Here is an 11,180-nt window from a genome sequence, read left to right as displayed (position 1 = left end):
CTTTGACAGAAGGGTGAAATACGTTCAGACAACAAAGGCAAATAGGAGGTTTCTCTCAACAGACACAAAGGCTTATTGTCTTCCTCCAGACTGCATTTAAATTTTAGATATTCTATAAAAAGTTCCCATGATTACTAATAATCAGAAAAAAAAACTACAACGGTGAAGTGGCTTTTAAACCTCACTTATTTTCTCTGGCATCCCAAACAAGAATAAAAGGCTGCAAAATAATAATTAAAACAAGAACAAAGTAGAGATAAGCAATCAAGATTTATTTTTGAAAATATAACAGTAATTATAATAAAGAAAAGGCAAATTTCAGTGTTTTTAATTTAATTTTTTAAAATTCCTATCAATAAAGATTCATTTTACCGATAAGGAATAATTAAAGCATCTAATTAAGACCTGAAATTTTCCCTGTCAGATTATCTAACTAAAATATGTCAAACATTCAAATTAGTTTCTCAGGCCTGTCTCCAATGATATATGTTAACTTTTATTTTATTTTCTAGTATGCTCAATCTGAGCCCAAGCCAATAAAAGAAAGCCACTAAGTTTGGAAAAGGAGAAAAAGAAGAAATAAAACCTCAAACTCAATTTTAAAAACTTGGGAAACTGTATGAAAATCTGCTTTTGGCAAATGCCCCTTGTCAGAAATGCTTGGCTATAGAGCTGCCTAAAAACTAGACTTAAGCATACACAGAGCTAGCCAAAATCATTTTACTTTCTATTTTGGTTTTTTTGTGGAATTGCAAGTATATTGAAAGTTAGAACAAACAATGGTTCTTCTTAGCAACTAGAGACATTTTAAGGTTAAGAAGTACCTGGATGCTGAATGATCCAAGAACCTCTTGTGGTGATCACCGTATTCTGAAGAGATTGCACCAAAACATTCAGATTAAAGAAAGCAAGTGCAGAAAACCCGGAGGAAACTATATTAGAAACCATTATTTGATAATGAGGCAGTTAGCTCCTTGAGGAAACCAAAGAAATGGGACTCTATAGAAGTTAGAAGTTCCCATCATTAGAAGAGTGTATGTATATGTGTGTGTTTACTCTCATGAACTTGGTTTATTTTGGTATAATTAATCATGTTTGCCGGTAGTAATGATAGGGTACATGATGGATGACCAGTTAAATAAAAGTCAAAGGTTAGAGAGCTTGAACCAATAAATATACCAGGGATTAACTCACATGTTTGGTCAAATGTTTCATACTTTTCCTTAATATTCCTAGATGACAGTGACCACTCCCTTATTTGGGAACTCAGCATGCGGTACCAACTCCTATAATAAATGACTATTAGAGCCAGGTGCAGTGGCCATACCTGTTATTACAGCACTTTTGGAAGCCAAGGTGGAAGGATCACTTGAGGGCCTAGAGTTTGAGACCAGCCTGGACAACAGAGCAAGACCTCATCTGTACAAAAAGTATAAAAATATTAGCTGGGTATGGTGGTACATGCATGTAGTTCTAGCTACTCAGGAGGCTGAGACTAGAGGATCACTAGAGTCCAAGAGTTTAAGGCTGTAGTCAAAGATAAACATGCGACTGCATTCCAGCATAGACCACAGAATGAGACCCTGTCTCAAAAAAACAAAACAAAACCCCAAAAGTAATAAATGACTATTAGGGCCTACGCACCTTCCCACGTCCTTTGGCTGAGCAAGTTGTCCTCTGGTTTGCAAAGGAGAGGTGGGCATCTTATATCTAGGAGGCTGGTGTAAGCCTGGAATAAGCAGTGACCCACTAAAGACTGGGTACAAATCTACCAGGAAAGCTAGAGAACTGTGTAGGAGAAAATCACTTTGTCACACACTGGGCAAAAAACCCTGCTCAACCTGTGGCAAGGAGACCTTGGACTATATTATCATCTACCTTTCCCAGTTGTCAGCACATTTCTTAATTTCCTTGTACATAGGTGTTAGTCAATAATATTGGTTGACTTGAATAAATTATATTAGATGGAAGTTATACCTGAAAGACAAAGAACAAAAAATAATTGGCAAAAAGCAAACAAAAGAAAGAAATAGCAAATCTTCATCCAGCAGCTCTGTCATCCAGGTGCCCAGCACTCTGCTTGACTGCTTTGTTCTAAACTGACCATGAATCTGTGTCGAATAGACAGTCTGAGACTGATGAAGCTGTTCATTTTAGCTTGAAGGGGGTGGGGAGGGTAGTATTTTCCGTCTCAAAAACAAGCTCAGGAGAATACAGGGCAAGGTAAATACAAGTATTGATAGTTGATCAATCCTTTAATTTGACTGGAGTTCCAATGCCCAGTTATCAGTTAACAATTTACATTCAGTTTTTCACCTGGAGCCTGCACAACATATCTCTGTCGTATAATCCCATCCAGCACCAACTCGCTAGCTCTCTGGCTTGATGAAAGTTTAAAAAATTGAACATTATTATTATTATTATTATTTTTCCACCTGCCACTAAGAGCTTGTTTTAGTAGATGAACTGCTTTGGGGGTAGGGGCAGGAGTTAACTGTTAAATTCCAAGAAACAACTAAAACAAAAGAATCACCTAAAATGACTAAAACTACAAACCTCTTCATGCATCCTCCCTCCACTAGATAAGTGAAACTTTCTCCTGTTTTAAAGCCATCACCGTGTTACATTTGTTTTTATCAGGTCAATGTTTCATAAATGTTGCTGATACTCTGCCAGCAGGGGAGGGATCCAGGACAGTAGCAGGGGCTGGGAAGCTGCTTGGTTTCCTACAAGTATTTAACCTCTGGTCAGACCAGAGGCTTCATCCTGCTGTCCATCATTTGTAGTGCCTGTTGGTGACTCAGAAACTGTCCTTGGGCTGAGCAACAGCAGAATGTGGGTCTATGGAAAGCATTTCTCATGCAAAGAACATTCAGAGTTTTTCTTCACTGAATATAGTACATACATAATCTTGGAAATCCTGAAGGAAGAGGCACCATCATTTTAATTATTTATATGAAATCTTCACTGAAGTCAAAGGAGGCTGGATAGTGGAAGTTTTTTGGATACTTCTTTGAAAATGTAATCTCGGATTCCTACACAGTTGAGAGCGTATAAAAACAAAAGAGGAATTAACTGATGAAATTATTCCTGAAATTAATTTGGACTTCCAGCTTTCCTAGCTTGGTTAAACATTTCCTTTATCTCCGTGAAGAGCTTAAAAATAATGGGCAATGTGTGTGAGGAAATAAAATGTGAAGGTATTATAAACCGAGAGCATAAACTATGTGTGTGTGGTCTACAATTCCAAATTCTGACAATGTCCACATGTAAGAGTAAGATTTGGAGAGAATATACAGATGCCTTTGTGAGCAGGAAACAGGGAAAAAGTCCCTTTTAGTTGGGGGCAAAAACATGCATTTACTTTCAGTAGAAGTAGACACACTTAAATCCCTGCTGAGCGCCAGGGAGGGGTTGGATGAGCTGTCTAGAAAGCATTTTCTCTCTCTTTATAATGTTAGAAATCCTCGGACTGCATTGTGCATTGCAATGCAAGGATTCTGCAGTGTAAGAGCACATCAGGGCATTGAGAAAGGCTTAATGTGTTCTCATTAGAGGAGGAAGGGGGGAAGGGGCGGGGGAGGTGCCTTGGGGGATGGAACTGAGCTGGACCACTCTGGGAAGCATTACAATTTTGTGCCTTCTCACTTCAACTCCCTCAATCCCCTAGCTTTACATAGCTCTTTCACAGACAGTTCAGTAAAATGCCTCCCAAGCCTCATGTAAAGAGAGCTGTGTTGTACATCGCTGCTTGCAGTTTAACAGTTTATTTGCTTGGGCCTTTTAAATTTTTTCTTCCTTCCTGAGCTGCTTCAAGGAACCTCTTTTTCAGCTTCACTTCCAAACAGATGAAAATCAGAAAGGAAAAGAGGACAATCTGATCAATGAAAGAAAATCTAGATGCTTTTAGAGTTATTAAGCTCCACAGAACTGCCAGTGTGGAAAGCCTGACTGAAGCAGCAGAGGGGACTGGATATTTGAGATTTTTCATAAATGATTTGATAACTATAATTTACCAGACTCATTTACTTCATTCCCCCCCTTCCCAAGTTTGCTTGTTTTCTAGGGGAAACCAAAAATAGGCTTTCTTTTCCTTAGAAAAAATTTGATATGTGATTTATGGATTTTAACTTGTAAAGGAAGATGTCCTTTTGGAAAGAGGGCCCTTTAGCAGTGGTTTAACTTGCAATGAGTGAAACCATGCACGCCAAAGTCAAGGAACAAGCTGAGAATGAATTCCTTTAGATATGAAATTTTGAAAATAGCTGGTGACCCCTTGTGTTTATTCACTACTGTGTCTCCCAGACAGACCATTTGAATTTTGTGCTATAGACAGAGAGCTAGCTTACTCACGCTTATAACATGGGTTTCCAAAACTAGACTAATAACCACAGAGAAATGTAAAGTTCACTCCAAGCCTTTTCTTCCTTCAGTTTTGAAAACTTACTTTATTCAAAAAACTTCCTGCTGGAAATAATTATAAAAATACATATAGATAATAATAAATAACATATATTCTAATATATATTTATTATATATATATTTGTTGTCCAACCTGGATATTTTGCTTTGATAACTTTCCTAGGTGACTCATAAGAATTACACTTACTGTTACTGTATACGGTGAAATAATATTTTCTAGCATTCATTTACTGTAAAAAATTTGGCAAAACCTATCAGTCAACCAATATATATATTATGTTCAATATGCCTGAGATTTTCTTCTTGACTTACAGTTCCTCTAAAATTCTAGTTTGAGGAGAAATTAAGTAAGAAATGAGTTTTGGAGGGAAGTGGGTGGCCCAGACTTAATGAAGAAGAACTGAAAATTGTGAGACAAAATTCTATTCTTATTATAATTGAACAACTGACCAATGAGGTGTTTATGAGATTGGGGAAAATACATTTGGGGATTATACTAAATGTATATACATTTAGTAACACTGATTGGAAATGAATCTCCAAGTCTAATGGCTACTGGTCACAGTAATGTGATTTCTAAGCATTCTGAAGGATGACCACTTTATGTACCTTATTAAAACAGCTATATAGAATTATCGTATGTCACTGTACTTAGGTAGGGTAACTAATACTTTACACAAAGTTTGGACTCCTTTTGCACAACTACAATGCCATCGAACTAATGCCATATTATAGTTGTCATTGAACTGACAAATAGATATGGGTTGCATGTCATTACTATTATGTATTAAGCATGCCTTTTGAATTTTTATAATTGAATATTGCTATGGGTTGAATATATTAAATATAAGTATGTTGACTGTTTTAATAGGGCAGATTTCATTTTTTTTGCTGAAATGAAATGTTGGGTCATTTTTATACATATACTCTTAATTGAATCTAAACAAATTCTGTTTTCTTCTTATTCTAACTGTACAAAAATGTTTAATATGATTGGATTCTAATTCTCATCATTTGACATTGAGCAATTATTCTTTCATTTCCACATTTTCAAAGAAGTTATCATCATGTAATGGTGTAGCATACACTGTTATACCCTATTGTGAATAATTAAAGCAATATGTCTTTATTTTGAAATTTTCAATGTAGAAAGGGAGGTTTTTTATTTTAATTTTTTTATAATAGTAATAATGAAAGCTAACATTAACTGAGTACCAGGTTCTAGGATAAAAATTTTATATGTTATTTTATTTAGTCTATACATTGCACTATGTGGTAATGTAATATGAATTCAAGGAAACTATGTCATAACTAAATTAGATAATTTACCCAAGCTCATAAAGAACTTGTAATTAAAGATGCCAGGATTCAAAGACTGTCTGTAAATGTCACAGTTTTGTGAATTATGTTGTTCTGATTCTATAAAAATTAGGAAATTTCATAAATCACCCATGTTTTACTTGCCATTAAGATGATTTTTCTCAGAAGTAAACAGAATTTTATCATTGATTGAATTAAAGCTTTTAGCTAATCTGTTTCTTTGGATAATTCATGCATTTAATTATTCAAGAAGTACTGAGCACCAATTGTCTAGGTAATGTCACACTGTTCTAGGTATTGTTATGACTCACATGTAAGTGAACCGAATGAAAAGTTCCTGCTTTCATGTGTTAATATTCTACAATAGGCATAATATATACATAGTAAAAAGTAACCAAATTAAAAATATTTTTTCAGAGAATGATAAATATTATGGAGGTAATCAAGATGATGTTAAACAAGGTATGGGAAGGGTCTATTTTAGATAGGGTGATCAATGAAGAGTTACGACAGATGGCACTAGGGGAACAATCTGAATGATTAGGAGTCCACCACCAAAGAGTCTTGTAAAGAACAAAAACAAGTGAATTGAATAGTGTGCTTTGAGTGATAAAGGGAGAATTTTATGACCCTGGGAGCTAAAGGTTGAAATGGATAATAGATTATCTTTGAACCATAGTAGCAACTGTGGATTTTAAATTATGAACCATGGGAAACCTCTGAAGGATTTCATGCAAAATAATGCATAATCTGTATTTCGTTAATATTTTTGGGAGCTTTCTTTATTGCTATATGGAAAATGGATCATTGGGAGTAAAAACATTAGTAGCTGAAAGCTACACAGATTTTGTACACCTGAATACATATATATCACATTATATATTTATTATGCTATGTGTTAATGTTATAGTATATTATAATCACAGAATGTAGGCAGTAGAGTTTTATGAGATAATAGAGCATAGTTGTTAAGATCACCAATTCTGGAGTCAAACAAGTGGGTAGAATCTTCACTCTATCATTTTAAAGCTGTGTAATCTTGAAACTTTTATTAGCCTCTCTGAATCTGTTTCTTCATTTGTAAAATCAGAATACTTATAGATTCCATTGACCTTACTTCACTGGATTGTTATGAGGTGTAGCCACATTTGTTAAAGACATGGAACAGCTCTTTAAAAATGTTTGTTAACTAACATTAGTTAAATACAATGTAAATACACAGCTTCTCACCACTAGTGAACTGGAGAAACCCCTTTGAGAGATCTGAGACGTGCTTTCTGTTCTGGTACCTGTGGATTTCTCCTTTCCTTGAGCTTGCTGAATTATACAGGCCTCTTCTGAGTGCCCCATGCTGATATGTACTAGAATGCCCTTTTGTTATACCAGGCTCGTCATCCGTACTTCTTTGCAGATACATTTGTTCAAGATTCCTATTAAATGCCCAGTGTTTTTCAGAGGCATTACTATGGAAGCTTTGCTTCCTTCCAATGTGCTCTGGAAAATTCTGGCTACCAGCTTCCCTCTTTACCCAGAAATACCTATGTGGCATTGCAGCTCTGTTGTGTCTGGGTGCAGACTGAGCACTCTGCCTTCCTTTGTGTTCTGCTGCCTCTTGTGTTCTCTCTTGCCATAGGGAGGGATTCGCAGTCTTGGGTTGGTAGGGAGACAACTTCTCTGAGCAGACATGTCTGGCTATAACAAACTTGCCTTTCAATGGGTACTATTTAAGACTTACCATGATCAAAGAATGATTGCTAACTTTTTCGTGTCATGACATTACAGGAAATGATCATATTTACAGAGCACAGTGAAAAAAAATTGGTACAATGGTCCAAGGTCTGAGATGACTCATCTGGGGCTCTGGCTAAACCGGGTCCCTCTTTTCACCTTAAAGCTGAATGGATCACAGTTGTAAATCCATTCACAGCATACCTGTGTAGCCAGCACAAGGGAAGGTGAATTCTGTTCTACAGGATAAAATTCAAATACCCTGGAATTTGATCTTTGTCTATCCTTCCAGGTTAAGTCCTTGACTGCTCATCTGCATGGCCTTTGAAGCCTTAGCATTTCAATTACTTCTGGGCCTTTGCTCCTTTAATTTCTTTAACTACTATGCCCCCTACTCTTTCTTCTGAGTTGGCACTTATCCTTTATGTCTCTGTGAAAGTCCCACCTTTTCCAGGAATTATCATGGGAGCCTTTTTTTCACTCTGATATGATCAAGCAGGTTAGATGAATTTATCTCACACCTTACAGTACCCTATCTATTTATTTGTCATAGCTCTTAACACAATGTTTACAAATAACGGAATCCCCTAGTAAATGAATACATTCTTTAGTGAGTAATCTTAATTATTTTTGAACGCCTGACAAATTAACACAGTAATGAGTATATAAGAAATGTTTGAATTATATATGTGTAATGGAAACTTGGATGTCTTGACTCTTTCTTTTTAGTTTTACTAATTATCTTCCTAAGTGAAGGAGCACAGGGATTTTCTATTAAACCACTCCTTATCCATATAGACTACCTCTTACATTTGTTACTAGTTTAGAACTAAAGATGCAGAGGGGTTGATAATGTGCCCCAGGTCATGAAGAATAGACAGAGTGGGGCCTGGGCCCCATAAATTATGCACTCCAATCTTACAGATTGGAGAATCTTCAAAACCTCAGTTTTAATGATTTTACACACACAATTTATAAAACTAACTTTTAAACTGCATTAAGACATACCTTTCTATTAGACAATAGAAGGAAACCAACAGAAATAATAATCATTTTCATATATTTTTCCTTGTCTGTTATTTTACTTTTAATATACTATTTAGTATATCTGAAATAAAGAATGATAATTTTTTGGTGTTGAATAATATTTAAACATTGGGAAATTACTTTTGTAATACTACTAATCACTTTTACTTTCAAAATTCACAATCCCAACAATTTTAAGAAATCTTTTCTGATAATAACATGTAAAAATTGATTTATTTGAATTTTAAAAATAAATATTTTAAAGTGATTGTTTTAGTCAAGGCATGTTCTTTTTAATTTTGTAACTTAGTGAAAAATTAGTCAAGATTTCTCTAATCTTTTCCTTTCCTTGAACCTACTTATAGGTACCAAAATAATAATTATTTCCTAAGATAGATATTTCATATCTGAAGTCCAGTCTTAAAACACTTATGAAATTACCTTTCAGACTTAGAAAATGTGCAACATTTATACTATCTTTAGGGTTTAGGAGGCAATAGTGATATCGGTGTAATTTAAAATTGGTTTGAAAATAAATTTGGCTTAGATGGAAATATTTAATTAGATATCTTTGTTTATTTTATGGTCAATAAATAAATGTTATTTGTTGTCTGAAAATTATGTATAAATGTATTGAAATATTTTTAATATATTAAGTAAACATCATTCTACTAAAATGTTAGTCATATTGTAAATGATTGCTTTTTAAGATATGTATTGATAAAATCACAAAATATAAATGGAATTATTTCAAATAATTTCAACAAATCAAACACAATAACTAAATACACTTTCATTTTTCTCCATTCTTTTGCTTTAGTCTTGATATGGTGTGAATATGTATCAAGAAAACATGAACTAAAATAATGTGGTCAGTAGTCTTCTAGTTATCAACACGCACTTTCCGAGTGAATGAATAACAATGCAGCAGTACTCAAGTATTTGCTTGAAGCTTCTACTTTAATGTGCTTGCAAATAAGTTGGCTTCTCTCTTTCTTTCACACTCCATATCCAATCCCTCATAGAATTCTATCAGCTTAACTTGAAAAAATTATCTTAAGTCCGACTACTTTTCACTGTCTTCATTACTGTCACCCTAAACCAATCTGCTTTCACCTGTAGCCTGGACTATTTCAGCCGCCGGAAACTAGTTCCCATCTTTCTATCTTTTCATACAGATGGGTCCGTAGAGCACCCAGAATGGTCCTTTCAAATCAGAAGTCAGCTCGTGTTATTTCTCTGTGTTTATCACAGGCCTCCCTCCTTGCTCGAAATAGAATCTAAAATGTTGGCAACGGTCCACATGGTCCTGCTTGATCAACCTTCTACTTACCACCTCCCTGAACTCATCTTCCTCCTCTCTTCCCCTTGCTCCTTTTGTTCAAGTATCTCTCCTCAGTGTGGCTTTTATCAAGTGCCTAACTTAATTTTAAAAATGTCATAACTCCAACCAGGAACGCTTATTCCCTTTCCCAGCTTTATTTTGCTGTATAGCCCATATCATATCCCAGTGTACAGTATTATTTGATTACTTACTAATTTTGCTTATTTTCTGTTTCCTACCACAGAATACAGACATTATGAAGACAGGCTTTTGGTCTGTTTTATAGTAGCCTGGAACAAAGGAAGAGCTTAATAAATATTTGTTGAGTAAACGAATGGATGAGTAAATGTAACAGAAAAGAAGCCTTCAGAGGCCGGGCGCGGTGGCTCAGGCCTGTAATCACAGCACTTTGGCAGGCCGAGGCAGGCGGATCACGAGGTCAGGAGATCGAGACCATCCTGGCTAACACGGTGAAACCCCGTCTCTACTAAAAACACAAAAAATTAGCCGGTGGCGGGCTAATTAGTGGTGGCGGGAGCCTGTAGTCCCAGCTACTCAGGAGGCTGAGGCAGGAGAATGGCGTGAACCCGGGAGGCAGAGCTTGCAATGAGCCGAGATGAAGCCACTGCACTCCAGCCTGGGTCACAGAGCGAGACTCCGCATCAGGAAAAAAAAAAAAAAAAAAAGCCTTCAGAAAATAAAAATGCGTGCCAGAACTCAGTGATGCTTGCTGAACAAATGAGTTTAGTGAAAGTTCTTTTGAAAGTATGCTTTGCGGAGAGCTCCCTGAGATGTTTCAACGATTCTTAAATAATTACTATTTTTAAAAACTACTTATTTGAAATGAAAGTTTATTTGTTTCCAGTCTTTCTGTAAATATGTATTTATTATAGCTTAAATCAGGTCGTATCAGAAAAATGGAACCGCGATTAATAATATGGAAAATACGTTGTCGTTGTTGTTTTGGAGAAAACCATATTGTAGGGTTCCAATTTCCTGATCTGCTGATTAAATCTGCTTTTTCTTGGATCTAGAAAAAAAGAAACTGGCACACTTGCCTCCCTGCTGCTGCCATGTTAAGCATGCTCACTTCACAAGCTCCAGCAGATGAAAGTGTAATTGTGTGGAAGGTGAATTGATTGCAATTAACCTCAGGACTTACCCTCAGGCTGGGGTATTCTACCTCCTTTCCTAGGAATGTGCCACCAGGGCCATAATACATAGCTGATGAATACATATATCATACAGTGAAACACATATATTATGGGATAAAGTACATAAATCATGTAGAAAAACATGCATTATACTGAGATGATCAAATTATAAATGAAGCACATAAATCATAAGATTACACTGTTGA

The sequence above is a fragment of the Macaca mulatta genome, chromosome 5, assembly GCF_049350105.2.
Source record: "Macaca mulatta isolate MMU2019108-1 chromosome 5, T2T-MMU8v2.0, whole genome shotgun sequence".
NCBI lineage: Eukaryota > Metazoa > Chordata > Mammalia > Primates > Cercopithecidae > Macaca > Macaca mulatta.
The sequence above is the reverse complement of the archived record's forward strand: the minus strand, read 5'-3'. Positions refer to the sequence as shown.